The following is a 16840-nucleotide window of genomic DNA, read 5'->3' as shown; positions in this document are numbered from 1 at the left end:
ACGCAGCACATCTGGATTTTCGATGCATCTTCCCTCGATCCCAACTCTCCAGTGACACCAAACAGCAGTAAGGAATCGAGGCAGTGTGCCCGGAAACAGACACATCACCTGCCCTATCAGAAAGGAACCAACGCATCACCTTCCCCTTCAATAAGGACCTGAGGCATCACGTCCTCTGCCTAGCAGTAAGGAACCAATGCATCACCTCCCCTGCCAGTAAGGAACCGACGCATCACCTCCCCTGTGTAGTAAGGAACTGATTAATCGCTTTGCTTTTCGGCACCCCACCTCTCGTGAGCCTTGCAGCATTTTTGATTTTTGATGCATCTAAGGTACTCTGTGCTTAAACTAACACATCCATTGATTTCTTTGGACGAAACTTGCTTAAACTTTTACAAGTGATATTTTGACTTCAGTATGTTGGATTTTTGTCGTTTTAGTATTGTTGTATTCGGATAAATATTGGCTATTTTTTTTATCTGTTGTGGACTACGTTTGTAGAGTTTTCGCTGTGTTACTGTGCATGTATGTACAATTGCTTTACACATTGTGTAGGAGAGTAGGATCTGCTTCACATGTTTACCCCCACTTTTTGCTGGTGTTTCACTGTTTTTCGACTTTAGTCTGGCTGGGACCCTGCGATTCAGGGCCCCAGCATAGCTGCTTCCTCTCTAAATTGATTGCATATACTTTAGGTACACCACAGATTGGATCCTGAGGTGCCCTTGTGAGTCCCTAGTATATGGTATACTATGTACCCAGGGCATAGGTACCCCAGAGGCCTACCAGGGGCTGAAGCATATATTATGCCCCCCCTTACTGAGGTATAGGTTCACTCTACCTCACCTATTACTGCACATACAAACTTATCAGTCACTCCTATGGCAGGCTTTAACAATCCTGAAGGCAGCGTGCTTGGTTATATGTGAGAGGGTGCCCAAGCATGAGCTGAGCCCCTCTGCAGCCTTCAGAATCTCTTCTCCGGGGATTTTCAGTGGTGCAGCCTGACCATATACTCTTAAGTGCAGTATACCTTAAACGGTTAATGCTAACTTTGGACTAGCTGCACGGAAACATGTCGTGTTTGGTGTCAAACACCTTGGAATCATACCCCCACATCAGTTCTTGAGGTTGAGTATATGATACCACCCTTCTAGAGGGAGAGACATGGCAGTACTGGTATACCGGTAGAAATCTAATAGAGCGCTGGTATCACAAAATGGATGCTGCAGCCACAGACACGGGTCTGGCCTCCTGCTGCTGACGGAAACTCTGGCAGGGGAGGCCTGGAAAATAGGTTTCCTGTCACAGGGAGGTATAACCACCTCCCAGACAGGCTTATATATATTGGGGCTGGGTGGGAGCACTCTGAGTGCTTTGAAGTCCTGCACTGGAGGCACATTTGGTGTCCTGTGCATAGTCCAGCTCAAACCGGTTCGGGGGCTTCCAGCCCCAGCTCTGGCGTGAAACTGGACAAAGGAAATGGGTGTAGCCACCCTTCTTTCCAACCCTCCAATAGGTGGGTCCCCAGAGCTAGTCCAACCCCTTCCTTAGGTATAAGTAAGGAACCTCTGTAACCAGAACTTTAGATATCCCTGGACGAAACTCTGAAGCTGAATCCTGGAACTTTTACGCTCTACTAAAGACTAGAGGACTGAAGAAATCTCCCTTGGGGACAAGGAGTGACTCCCCTGCTTGGCAGGCACCAACAAAGCATTTTGCCAGTCTGCATCTCCGAAACTGCCGCCAGACTCTGAAGTAATTGCAGCCCAGGAAAAGGATTTCCAGCCATCTCAGAGGCTGACCTGAGTTCCCAGCAAAGCTGAGACCTGCAGCCCTCGTGAGTAGCGTGGAACCAGAACTCCTGGTCACCATGCACTTTTACAAGTGCATTGACTTCTCGACACCTCTTGAAGTTGTGCTTAGGCTCACTTATAGCCCCTACCTCGAGCACAGAATCCACCGAAGATTGTTGGCCTAGAACCCCCGAGTGACCCATGGGTTGCCATTTTGTGTTTCGTCTTGAGGTCCCTTCACGATCCCTGGTCTGTCGACTGGTCGGTCCCTGAGGGGGTAACTTTGAATTTCCTTGGGCTTCCCTGGTTGCTCCAGTTGTGCCCTGACTCCCAACCAAGTGGTGAGTCCCTCAGACCTTGCTGGTCTGCCCCCAAGTATCTTTCTCATTTCTGTGTGGGTTGCTGTTGCTAAGGCTTGTTGTGTCCAATCCGAGCACTGATGCTGCAGCACTCAACATCCTTTCTTGGGCAGCTCGAATCCAGCTCCTGGTTGTCCTTGAAACCTCCTGGTCCTGGTGGCTGAAGAGTGAAGCTTCACCTCCTTCACCTGAAATCACCCGACATCGGTGGGCATACGCCTATCACCTTCCTGGTCGCTGGCAAGTGACCCAATCTCTATCCCCTCTGCTTTCAGGTTCCTCTCATCTTCGATCCAGGCTTGGATCTCTTCGGACACTTTGCATCTTCCCAGCAGCAGCACTTCTTTGCCAGCTCCCCTTGAAAACGACGACGCGACCCGACACCATTTGACACATATGCACCCGGCTTCCCTGGGTGAGGTAACAAGAGTACTCCGGGGCTCCCGTGGGTGTTAGCCCTAGAAATTCCTGAGTCCCAACGGGTTTGGTCCTGACTCAATCTAAGTGTCCCTAATTTTTAAAAATCTAACCGCGACTTTCCCCATAGAAGCTAACAGGAGCTCGCGGCTGTGTTCCCACACTGCACACGGCCCCCGTGGGTCCCCTGTGTCACTACCATGGGTTGTTCCTTGGGGTCCCAGCAATTCTACAGGCTCTAGGCCTTGTGTCTAGTTAAGTCGTGGTCCTTATATCACTATTTTAGTATATGGTTTTGCTCGCCCCTAGGGCCTGACGTGTATTTGTCATATTTGAAGTGTAACTTATGTGTTTTGACCTCTAGTCTCATAAAGAGACTAGGAGGGTATGTTTAGTAATAAATAGATATATTTTATATAGATACCTGATGTGGTTGTCTTTCATTTAGGCACTCATGAGATTATAGACTGGTAAAACAAGCTGCTTTACGTTCCTTCAAGACTTAGCCTGAAGGCTGCTCTCCATAGCTACCACTAGGATAACTTTCAATAAAGGTTGTCTTTAACCTATTACCAATAAGGGGTTGTTTGGACTGGTACAGGTTGCCCACTATAACTAGTGGACAGCATATACAAGGCCAAATTCTCACACATTGCCTCTGAGATAAGCCTGAATGCTCGTATCAAGCTACCAATGGGGTGAGCAGGGGTTATCTTAGCTGTGTGACTCCCTTACCCTGACTAGGGAGAGGGATACTAGTTGGATAGGGTGCAACCCGCTGCCTACTAGAGACCCCATTTCTAACAGAACCCAACATGCAATGAGTATTAATACATCTTTAGAAATAGACCTAAGCAGAGTTGAGCTCATCGCAAAGGATTTTATGAGTCTGTGTAATAGCACTCTCATAGTACTACTTCTCATACTTATAAATGCAATTCACATAGGAACAGGCCCACAGCCCTCAACTGGCATATCTTTGATGTCATTAGTGTCCAAACCTTCACTCATATAGTCCTACATTTTATGTGTCAAAGTTGAGGTGGCTAAGGCAGTTGCAGAAAATGAGGAATATCAACTACAAAGTGGGAGGAGCGGAGAACCATCAATAAGGACACAGAGAGGACATGCAAACACAAAACCAGGCCTAGAAAGGATGAGTCTGTTGCACTTCACTAGAAGTTACACCCACATTAACACCAGCAGAACTACATTTCATGAAGGCTCAAATCTACTGCAGCCAAGCCCTGGTGTAACTCATACACTTCTTATGGCTATTCGCAGTTGCTGCAATGGAATCACACACACATGAATAGAGAGAGGGAATAACACTGCCAGCACAGTGTCCAAAACCTAAAACAAAAATAAGAGAAAAAAATGCAAATATAACTTTGGAAGTTGCAGATACATGTATAATTCTTCTTGGCAACATATCAAAAGTACACAACACAACAAATGTAAAAGAAATATTAAAGATTAAAATGTAATTCAATTATTAAATTCATGGAAAATGCTCCAAAATGTATCCTTACATTTTGCTAACCTTACATAAATGTAAGGATAGCAAATTGACATTAGGACCACTGGAATTATGTGGCAAGGAGGTACCAAATTATGTGACAGGGTTTACTAAATTATGCTGAAAAGAAATGTGAATTATATGGAATACTGTAGCACATTTTGTGATAGTATCAGTTCATTATTTTTTTAGTTTCACACATGTTAACAATGCCTAGACAAAGGTTTCACCTTATTAGTTTAACACCACAATATAGTAATATGCAACTGAACAGTGAATAGTCAACCTTTGCAAAGTGTCTTCCGCTACACGGCAATATGTTGCCACAACTTTAGCAACTTTTGATCCATGTGAGCTAGAAACAATTTTTTTGGTAAAACTTTGCAAATTAAGCAGCAAATGAAGGATTATGTGATAAATACGACAAATCCATAACTGAAAAAACCGTAGTGGACGCAGATTCGCATAATAACAACGGCCCTGATTTACATACATAGAAAATTGCAAATGTAATTGGCCAATAGCTTATGAAAACATAACTCATCTATTAAACACACATGCACACACACACACACACACACACACACATGCATACACACACACACATATATTGAGAAATTCATTACATTTCTCAGCGTAAGAGAAAAAAGGTAGAGCCATGGTTGTGCTCTTTAATTGTGTGCTCCCTGTACTAATGCTTATCTGCTTATCTGACAGACATGTCACCATGAAGATCTACTGGGGATATTTACAATAGAAGTGGCAGAGCGCGGCATCAGCCTCCTTGACTTAACGCTGCGCTCCACCACTTCTGAAATGCAGGGCTGCACCATTTTTACAACAATATGATGCAGCCCTACGTTTCCCCCTGCACTGGCGCTAAATTTAGCTGCCTAGCACCAACACAGACACCCTTGCACAATAGTGCAAGGGTGTCTGAATTACAGGGGAAGAATATTGATGTGCCGAAAGGTGTCCCTTCCTGCACATAAACAATCTTTAAATGGTGTTTTGTCATTTCTATGTTTGCTGCTTAATGCAGCACACATAGAAGTTGCAAAATGTCATTTTTCAAGGGACACCTTCCTGCACATAAACAATCAATGGCATGCTGCTGTTTTCATGTGTGCTCCACAATGCAGCACACATGGAAACAGCAAAAACATCGAGAAATTAAAAATTGTCCTGGTTGCGCTAGGATAAGACCAGGTTTTCCCTGGTCTTAATTTTGGTGCAGCTCCATATTCACGCCACCATTGTAAATATAGGGCAGTATCAATATCAATGTATGTTTTGGTGGAACGCCCACCACAACACCCATTGCCCGCCTGTTTCATGCTAAGTATAGTGTGAAAGTGTGCCTTATTTACCAGGCAGAGTGGCTTAACGCTGCCTGGTAAATAAGGTGATGCCCCTATCTCCACCACAATGTCAGAAAAAGTGATGTTGTGGTAACGATAGGGGCTTGTAAATATGTCCATAAACTTGACAGATTTATTCATAAAATAGAACCTTAAAGTTAATAATAGTAACTTTATGATCATAGTTTGAGCAGTACAAGTCTCCACACCCTCATGTACAGCAGCGGGGACATAATTTTTCGATAACTAGACATAGATTTTTGGTTAGAGACTTAAAGAATTGTATTTAGTCAGTAACTTTGGCCTAATCCTAGGTGAAATTTATGCATGAAGACATTTTTGCCCTTTGTGAATTGGGCCCAGCGTGTGCTTGAGACTCCCTATCGACCAAACTACTTAAAACAATAGTAAGCAAAAGCTCAACAGATATTTTTTCCAACAACTCTTGAAATGATGTGATGGAAGCTCATCCCCCAGTTCATTTTGGCCACTTTCCAGAAACAAAAAAAATTAAATTGCAGTGGGATATACTAAAAATTACCAGTTATGGTTTATGGAACTAAATATAACTGGTGCCCCTGACGTGCACTGCTTATCTCCTCATATATTGTATCACTCATGACATGTTAAATTACACCATTGATGATAATATTGATGACATCATTCATGATACTGCTATTCACAGTATTTCATAAACCTATAGATCATTTTTAAAAACACTGATTGGCAGTAAAGGGCCTGCAGTTATATGCAGCATAGAATTGCTGGCTGTACATGAGGGTGCATCTAGAAAAGAAACAGAGTTGCCTTCGAGTCAAGTCTGGCTCAGTGTGCTAAATGATATGTGGTGCACATTTTACCTACCAGTAAAGATTTTAGTGAAAATACTCCATGTTGAACAAGGTAGAGTCAAAGAGGAGCTGGTGTGAGTTGTAGAGGGACGTTTCAAATAGAGTGTGATATAACTTCAAGGCATGTTGCTAAAAATATGTGAAAAAAGCCAAAGCTTCTGTTTACAATATATTATCCACCAACGGATGTGATTGCCATACAGTGCTACACACAATTTCTATATCATTTTAAGGTGTAGATCTTTATTTCTAGAACTGTCCGGAATATTTTAAGATTTGGAACAGTGTTGAATAATTTATATTGAATGGATGACCCATTTAGAGATGGTTTAACTCAAAGTATGGTTCTCTGAGTGGCTCTAAGGTTGTACACCATGCTGTTCATTTCAGGAATGTCTGTAGTGCATTTTAGCAAAACATATTTGGGAAGCTTTTGACATAAAATTGTGGGTTAGATTTGGTGTTTACCAAGCTGCTCCTATTAAGGTAAAGACAGAATAAACCAATCTTTTGAGATTATTAAGGCTTAATAAATTGCTGTCCATATTAGTCTATTGAACCATTTTGTTTCCGAAGCAGCTGAATGCCAGTAAAAAGAAAATTACATCTACTAAATGTGGGTGAGTTGTCAGATATACTACATGTAATAAATTGGATTATTAGTTGAGAGGGGTGAGAGCCCCACTCAAATTATAAACACACACCTTCTCAGAAGAATCCATGAAAGTCACTAAGTAAACCAGTGCTTAACACTTTGCAAGCTTGGCACAAAAGTGTCAGGCTTAACTTATAAGCAATGTGTAAAGTCTGACTGAAGTCTTTATGTGCTAATCAAATAGTAATAAAGTGAAAATATGACACAAGAAATATCCCAAACCAATTGAGAAAGATGTAGAGTAGATTTGAATAAATACAATGACACCAAAACAATAAATATCCAAACAGAAGAACAGGAGTTATGACTTTTTAAGGTTTACGGTACAATAGCACAAAAAAGGGGCAAAGTCTCAAATGCAGGTATCTGGTCATGCTGGACTGGGACACATTCACAAGTTCTGGCCACTGGGGATGGAGCATCGGCCAGATACAGGACAAAGGGAGGCCCACTGGGAGTTGTAGCTTTAGTGCGTGGTATGGTGTGAAGCCCTGAGTCATACTGCACTGGATCCATGGAGCTGACGATCAGGAGCTGCATTGTTTTGTGATGTGAAGCCCTTGTGTCATCCTGCATCGATCTGCTATTAATCCAGTCAAGCTGCCGATCAGGAGCTGCAAGGTGCTGCAATGCAAGGTCCTTGCATCATCCTGGTTTGGTGCATCTGCCCATCAGGAGCTGAGAGGTGCTGCGATGTGAGACCTTTGCATCATCCTGCATCGCATCCAGTGAAGCCACTGATCAGGAGCTGCCATGGTGCTGCAGTAAGAAGCCCTATATAGGTCTCGAGTACACTGCATTTGATCTGTTGAAGTCTTTAGTTGCACGGGGAGGTGTGTACAGATTCCAGCCAAGCATCCAGGAACTTGAGGTCAGCACTTGAGGTGTCAGTACTCACTCTCACAGAGGCCGGGCGGGTGAGGGCAGGGCAGGTCCAGTTGTATCTGGCCAGCTGGGTAGCAGGAGAGGTCTTTGGAAACTTGTTGTGTCCTTATAGCTCGAACAGGAGGTCAAATAACTGACCCTTGGATTCACTTCTGGTGTCCTGGGTTCAAGGTAAACAGGTCCAATCTTCCTTCTTCTGGTAGCAGGGCAGTCCTGCCACTAAATCTTACACAGGTCCAGGAGAGTTCTGCTGAGCTTTTCTAAGGATGCCCCTTGCCCTGCCCAAGCCTGTGTGTCGGGGCTCCTCTCTTCTACCCCTAAATTTGCTCTGGTCAGTTCTTCCCCTTTCCCTGAGGGGGGCAAAGGGCAGACAGGCTCAGGTGTGAGATTCAAGTCAAGTCAAGTCAAAACCACTTTATTCGATTAATTAAAATCATAAAAGTATGCTATACAAATACAATATTTAAAATCTTAATAAATACAAATACACAGATAAAAATATTCAAATTAAAATTCCATAATTTGATCATAAACAAACTTAAGTAGCTAATACAGATTTAATTTCCTAGTGCTAGAGGGAATCAACGTCTTATAATATTTTTAGTCTAACCCTCCTTTCTCTAACAGCTGCTACTAAAAAGCTAGCAACACTAAACATATTTAATGGACACTCAAGCAAGTATAAAAACAATAGGGCTGGTTTACATTGTGTAAAATTCATGCTTTTTAACAGAGGAGTGATAAATCTTTTCCTTGCGTATTTAAAAAAAGGACAAAAGAACATAAAGTGCATAGTGTCTTGTGGAGAGAAGTCATCACACTTACATGGGGCAACATCTTCTAGTCTATTCCAGCCCTCCACATCCCATAAAACCATGTGTAATTGGTTGAACTGCAATTTGGTCAACAACCATCTATGGAAAGGGTTGGTAACAATAGTAAGGTATAAAGACAGCCCTGGTGACTGGGATACCAAGGCGTGAGCCCTAACAGAGGGTTTACGAAGTTCCTCTCCCTCACGCTCGGCCTCCCTTATTTTCATAAAATTAGATTTAACCCACTCGAGATCTGCCTTACATAAAGTTTCTGGGTTAGAGAAAATATCAGGTCTCCCAATGTATGTAGATAACGACTCTATATTAGACAGCCACTGGATTTTATTCCTGTTGTCAAGTCGGATACAGTCCTTTAGGATTTTGTGATTTAAAGTAAGATTCGGGTTTAACCATATTTTAATCCATAGCAGTAAAGGAGCTAATTTGATCATGTCTGCTATGTAACCAATCCCGAGTTCCAAATGGACTGAGTAAGAAGCAGTTGAATTGGGGAGGCCAAGGAGAGAACGTAGAAATTTATTTTCCTCCGTTTGGATCACGTCATGTTTGATATAACCCCAGATTGATGCCCCATACCTTACAATAGAAATAGTTTTAGCTTTGTAGATTGTTAATATTGCCTCTATCGGCTTTCCTCCCAACCTTTTTGCAAAACCGAGTACTGCCGCAGAGGAGTTTCTCGCAGAATTTGCCTTTATTGAGAGTTGGGGGGTCCAGGAACCCTTGTCATCAAAAACTACTCCCAAGTAAGTGAATACCTTCACTCTTGAAACTTCAACTCCCCCACAAAAAAATGACTTTACATTGTTTTTTGCTTGTCCCAATGACATAACATGAGATTTACCGTTGTTGACCACCAGGTCCAGGCTATGCATGAAGTCCCCAAACGAGTCCAACAATCTCTGCAGGGCCAAGGGGGTTCTGGCCAGTAGGACAGCGTCATCCGCGTATAGGAGGACTGGAATCGGGGTACCTCCCATGCATGGAATGTCCTGCGTTACTGCTAACAGATTTTGCTCCAAGGCATTTATGTATAAGGTGAACAACATGGGTGCTAGTATGCATACCTGCCGAACCCCTCTACTAGACTTAAAACTAGACGTGCACTTCCCCTCGGTCGTCATCCTTATCGAGGCATTCAGGTCTTTATGGAGCTCAGCAAGAAAATACACAAGGGAACGGTCGAGTCCCATCTCCAGGAGCATTGTCCACAGCCTTGACCTGTTAACAAGGTCAAAAGCTGTGGACAAGTCCATAAAACCTAGATAGATTGAGCCCCCAGCCGTCCTAGTGTATTTAGCTGTTATTAGAAGGAGGTTCAGACATTGATCCTCCGTGCTCCACCCGGCTCTAAAGCCGTATTGGGCATCTGACAGAATATTATTGTCTGTGGCCCACCCCGTTATCCTAGCAAGTATAACCTTCCCCAAGATTTTTTGGGAGGAGTCTAACAGGGATATGGGCCTATAACATCTAGGATCAGCCCTTTGCCCTTTCTTGAACACCGGTATTATAATGGAACGAGACCAAGATTTAGGGAAACCCACACTAACCGAGTTATTAAATACATTAGTCAATATGTTGGCCCAAAACAATGAGTTGGCCTTGTACAAATCAGTAGGAACTCCATCGGGTCCAGGAGCCTTCTTTCCTGCAGATTCTTCAATAGCTTTGGTAACCTCTCCTATACTAAACCTAACTGGAATAGGGGAGGGTTCCAAAGCTTGTCCAGGAAAGGTTTCTAAATCCAGATCACTGCCATAAATATTTTTAAAATGGCACAGCCAGTCCTCCTCTGCTATATTGGTTTCCAGCACACTATTATTAACATTGGAAAAGGGGGGAGTATTAATGATTGACCAAAATTTCGCGCTATCTTTTAGGGTTGCTTTGTCCATAAGTTCGGCCCAAGCATTGTGTTTAATTTCTTTTTTCCGGACCAGCAGCGTTTTTTTGTAATCGCTTCTTAACTGCGACACCAAGGTTTTATTCCTCGGGGAAGCCTGAAGCGCTTTTTTAAGATTATTATAGGATTTAGTGCAATTGTGGTCAAACCAACCAGTGGCTAAACTCTTAGAGTGTGGTCTACTTTTCCTAGTTAGGTCATTTGCCACTATGGAGCAGATAACTTCAAACGAGGTTATTACTTGAGTCCCTGTGGAATGAGGATCTCCACAGATTTCCAAGTCTATGGCCGCCTCTAACTTAATGGACTTGAAAAACTCCCCTGGAATTACCTGTGTGAGATTCATTTGCTAGTGACGGAGCAGGCAGCTTCAGAATTCAGGAAGGTGTGGGCACAGCCCACATGCCACCCTTTGAATCTCATGCCTGGCTGAATACAACCCTCTTAGGTCATCCTGCTCAGTTGAGGAACACCATTCCACACACCCAAGACCAATTTTTCCTATGTCTGGAAGGAATAAACATCACTCCACAGAAGAGTGATTAATCATTATTTGACTCTGGACACTGGTATAAAGGCACAGTTGGTTTAGAAAGAAAAATGCCACCTTTTAAAAAGTGGAATTTTCAGAATAGTAACTTAAAATCTGACTTCATCATTAAAGCAGATTTAAAATTACAATTAAAACGAGTAGAAGAAGAATTTTTCTACCTGCTCTCAAACTGAAGTTACAAGATTACACATTCTATGGGCAGGATGGCCTGCCTGTGGCCTGCTAGCCTTTAGGAACTACCTAAGTGGTGACTTATAAGTATGCACTGTGTAGCAAACGTATTGGGGGCACAAGTTTGTGTTATACATTAGACCATGCAATGCTGGTTCCAGTGGCTGCCCAACTAAGAAAGAGGTGTATGAGTGGCAGCGTGAAGGAAGAGGCCCTACCATGATATTGATATATAGACCTCAATATTTGCAGGTCGTAGAGATAGGCTATTTCAAACAAGCAGACCTGCTCAAGTCTAATAAATGTAAATCTGTATTTGTAAAGCGGAAACTACTCACCCTTACTGGTCTCAAGGCGCTGGGGGGCGTCGTAAAAATTAAGTGAGCTTTTGCTCAGAGTCACATGGTGCTGAGCTGCCACCGGAGCCGGGGATCAAACCGTGAACACTGTGCTCCAAAGTCAGCTGCCCTGGCCGCTGCACCACACCTCTCCACTAATAGGGATGTAATGTAAACACACATAAGAACTGGATCCAGGTATGGATTAACTTTGTATATTAACCCACAAGAGTGTGACAACAGGGAAGCGTCCGCTGCTTCTGAGTCGATGAGACCTTAATAAGAACCATAATTAGGTAAGATAGCAGTAACCCTTACATGTATAAACACACATGTATGACAAATGAGTGGCCTTGACTGGCGCGCAAAACTGGAGTGGATCAGCTTGTATACGTGCACTTGTGTTTGCATGCAACATGGGCATGTGTGTTGTGTGGTTTTTGTATACCATTTTTATGTATATCTCACTTCTGACATCCTACAGGTTCAAGTATGTACACAGGTAGGAAAGCCTTATGCCTCCTTTGATGCACCACCCCCTTAGTGAGAGGCTAGGCAGAGAGGTCTAGGTGCCCTGAAGAAAGCCAGATGAACAGTTAGGCAGAAGAAAATTGACCAAAACATGTTGGCATAATAGAGATGTCGAAAACTAATGCATTCCAGATAGGCATCCATAACCTTTCTATTAATAATGGTGCAGGTTCCCTTTGAAGAAAATTATTTGGGTGAACCCTCAACCATTTTTATTCTAACTGGACCTCCAGATTTGTCCAGAACAATTGAATATTTAAGAGCTCCCAGACATGACTGAGCTCTCCCTGATGAAATTGCCCTTACAAAGTTAGAAAAATGCTGATTATGAAGCATGCATTATATGCTGGGTGAGACATTTTTTCTTAGTATTCTATTATTCCTGTATTTATTTATTTGAAAGGTTTTATATAGCGCTGACTAGACCCGGGGGTATCAGAGCGCTTTACATGAGCAGAGGTCGCCAAAGAAAAAACAGTTGTTCATGTAAGAACATAAACAAGAAAGTACAACACATTCTGAGTTAAAAAAGGGGCAAAAAGCAATTTACATGGGTAGAGGCAATCAAGAAGAGCAATTATTACAAGGTAACAAAGACTTGAATGCACAGCTAACAATAAAGCAAAGGGGGGCAAACATTCTGTGTGGATTAGTGGGTAATGAACAACTAAGTAATATAAATGGGTGAGACAATTTAGGGCAGAGAGGAGAGTATAGATGGAGAAAGAATAAAGGTAGAGAAAGGGGAAAATTGTAGAAGACGAGGGGTGGGGGAAAAAGAGGGGGATAGGGTGGGAGTAAACAGGGTGATATGTAAAAAAGGGGGGCAGGGAGAAGACCAGGATAAAAACAAAAAGGATAACCAATGCAGGGGAAGCAGAAAGTAAGTTCAGGGTATAGGTTATGGACCCCAATATTTTTTTAGAAGGTGATGATTTAGGTCTCTTTTAAAGCTGAGGTAGGAGGTGTTATAGCGTAGGTCCCTAGGGAGTGCATTCCAGATGTTCAGGGCATTCCCGGAGAAGGAGCGAGATAGGGTGGTTTTCTTTCTTAACAGCAGGGGGACAAGGAGAAGTGCATTGGTGCTTCTCATTGGTCGGGAGCAGTCCGCTTTGTTGAGTTTGTTTGTAAGGTACAATGGGGTTTGTGAGGTGAAGAGCTTTGTTCGTGATGCATGTAGTCTTGTAGAAGAATCTTCCTTCAACCGGTAGCCACTTAAGGGCTTTAAATGCCGGAGAGATGTGGTCAAATAGTTTACGGGCAATGATGAGCCTGGCCGCAAAGTTGAGAACAGATCTAAGGGGGGGCTAGGTGTACTCTAGGGGTTCCGGTGAGGATAGCGTTGCCATAATCAAGTTTAGAGAGGACTAGAGATTGGACAACCCATTTAAAGTTGTCTAATGGAATGAAGGGTTTGATTTTCTTGAGCTGTTGGAGAGTGAAAAGGGCTCCTTTAGCCAAATTTTTTTATGAGGTCATTAAGACTTAGGTTTTTGTCAAGAATAAAACCAAGTGATTTCACCGAGTTGTATAAGGAGAGCCAACAATTGAGGGTAGTGAGGTCCTTGATCCAGCCTTGGATGAGGAGTCGGTTGTTTTTAGGAGAGAAGAGAATGATTTAAGTTTTTTGGGGGTTCAGTTTGAGATGGTTGGAGTAGAACCAAGATTGGATCTTACTCAGGGTATTGTTAAGATGAAGTACATCAGAGTGGGATCTAATCTTATAGTAGAGTTGTGTGTCATCAGCGTAGAGGTGGTAATTGATTTCAGCTTGTTTCAGAATGAGGCTTAGGGGTTTCATAAATAGGTTGAAGAGAGAGAGGGAGAGAATAGAGCCCTGGGGGACACCCAGGGAAACAGGTGTAGAATTAGAGAGGCAGTCATTGATTTTGATTTGTTGTGCTCTGTGTTGGAGGAAAGAGACAAACCATTTGAGGACCAGACCATTAAGGCCAAAGTAAGCTTTAAGCGAAATAAGTAAGGAAGAATGGTTTACTGTCTCAAAGTCTGCAGAGAGGCCAAGGAGTATGAGAAGGCAGGTCTCACCATTATCAAGGGAACAGTGGATGTCATCCACTATGTTAAGCATGGCGGTTTCGGTACTGCAGCCTTTTCTGAAACCGGATTGTAAGTAAGTTGAAATTGCATATGTGCTTGTCCAATTAGAGCAATGCATATTTTTCAAGGGCTTTAGAAAGAAGTGGGAGGTTAGAGATAGGGTGGAGATTATTAAGATCGTTAGGGTCAGCACTGAAGTTTTTAAGAATGGGAGTGATTTGTCTGAGTTGGAGGGAGTCGGGGACACATCCAGTGGCAAGGGAGGGTTTGATGATATTAGTCCAAAAAGGGGCAATGATGTGGTTAAGATCTTGAACAAGGATAGTAGGGAGAAGGTCTTTAGTGTGTGAGGTCAGCTTTAGTTTAGCAATAAAATAAAAGACTTCAAGCTCAGTCATAAGATGGAAATTATGCCAGGATCCATTATTTTTTAGTTGTAAGTTGGAAAGGATGTCATCGGAAAAAGTTGGAATGGGAAGGTGAGTAGGAGGATTGGGTGGAAGGGGCAGAGTCGACAAAGGTGGTATGTCTATGGCAATGTCTAAGGCATATAGGGGGCTGGTCAAGACCTGAATTGGATTGAAGGATTGCTCTATTTTGGCGATTTTGGCCGAGAGGAAGTTAGCAATTTCCTCACATCTCTTAGTTGAAGCTGTCAGCTCAGGGGAAGCAGTTGATTTTTGTTTTCTAACAATGTGAAACAGTTCTCTGGGCCTATTTTTAGCACGATCAAGTTGAGCTCTAAAAATGGTTGCCTTTCCATTAAAAATGTGCTTTTTATAAGTTTGTCTAGCAGATCTGAGGTGGGCATGCTGAAAGGGAGAGGGGTGTAGTCTCCAAGTTCTTTCTGCCAGTCTTTCGCTATTGAGTTCCGGATTGAACCAAGATTTGGATGGAATTTTTCATTGTTGTTTAAGTTTAATAGGGGCAACTTGGTTCAGGACGTCATTTATGGTCCTATTGAAATGTTCAGTGAGCTCGGTAGCATTATGGTAGAGAGGGGTGAGATGAAGTTGTGCTTGGAGTTTAGACTCAAGATCACCGGGGGGGATTTGTTTAAGGTTTCTGGTCCACTTCATGGGTTTGATATTTGTTGTAGGGGAGAGTAGGGCACTGGTTGCAATCTTAAACAGAATGAGGTGACAGTCAGACCAGTCGATGGGGATGATGTTGGAAAGAGAGGCCAAATCAGTGTTGGAAATGATGGGGTCTAGTGTTTACCCTTTGGTATGGGTTGGATTGTGACATAGTAGCTTAAGGTCATTCATCTCTAGAAGGTTGATGAGGTGCACGACAGTGGCATCCTCAACATTATTCCAGTTAATGTTGAAGTCTCCTATGAAGAGATTTTTCGAGTTAGAAAGTGAGGAGTGTGTGAGAAGGTCAGATAATTCATCAGCGAAGAGAAGAGGTTCACCCGGAGGGTGGTAGATGTTATGTAGTCTAATCGGAGAAGAGCCATGAACAGTGAGTTCAACACCAAGGTATTCAAAAGTTAAGTGGTCCGAGTTCTTCAAAAGGGTGAGTTGAAGTTCATTTTTGTAGATTATTGCTAGTCCACCCCCTTTTCTGTCGGGTCTGTCTTTCCTAATGGTGGAGTAGCCGGGGGCGGGGTGCGTAAGTCAAGAATAGCCGTCGAGTGGTCATTGAGCCAGGTTTCAGTAAGTAAGGCGATGTCAATAGTCTCGCTGAGGATGGTTTCTGATATTTCCGTTGCATGTTGGACACCCAATCTGCAGTTAACAAGCATGCAGGAAAGGGGATTAGGGTTATCTTTGATAGGTTTGCTAGAATGGATTATGGTAAGTTGAGCTGGAGGTGGAGGAGAGATGGGTGAGGAAAGGATTATGTTAATGCCCACGATCACTGGGATATTGGCATAAAGGAGGGGGTGATCAGTAATCAAAGGCTTAGATAGGTAAGAGTTACTTAGGTAAATTAGGTCAGAAGTGGAGAGGTAGTTACCTGCACGGAGTGGCTCATGAGTTCGACTGTAAAGGGGGTAGTTTGCCAACGGTTGTTTTGGGAGATGTTATGGGAGCAAGAGCGAAAAGAAACAGTGTGATTGGGGTAGGTCCTGGAGTTGAGGGCGTTGTAGTCCTCTCTGAGTCATGAAAGTTCAGTCGTCATGGCTGAGAGATTGCATTCAATGTTGTTTAGTGTCTGTGCAAATGGATTAAGGGCAAAATCAGTTGGAAAGGAGGGGGGGGGAGGAGGTGGGTTCAGTATTAACAGGGGACAGAAGCCCGATGAGCGGAGAGGAAATGAGGCCGGGAGAGGGAGTCTGAACAGTGTTCTGGCTGCAGAACACAGGATTCTGCGTAGAGAAGGACGGGTCAGTCATGGAGTCAGGCAATGTGGTGGGAGAAGACAAGAGAGAGTGAGGGGTGCAGGGATAAGCCACATCGGATTGAGTGGAAGGATGCTATCAGGCGAGGGAGAGTTAGGCGTAGGGGTGATTACAGTGGGATATCCCAGGGGGAGCCGGTAAGTAGTAGTAGGGTTAGAGGAAGAGGAAGGGAGGAAGATAGGGTCTGGAGTGGATCGGTCGGTTGAAAGAATAGGAATTGGAGAGTGAGATCTTAAGGTCGGAATAGAGGGAGT

Source organism: Triturus cristatus, chromosome 1_2 (assembly GCF_964204655.1).
Source record: "Triturus cristatus chromosome 1_2, aTriCri1.1, whole genome shotgun sequence".
Taxonomy (NCBI): Eukaryota; Metazoa; Chordata; class Amphibia; order Caudata; family Salamandridae; genus Triturus; species Triturus cristatus.
This window is presented reverse-complemented; position numbering follows the sequence as displayed.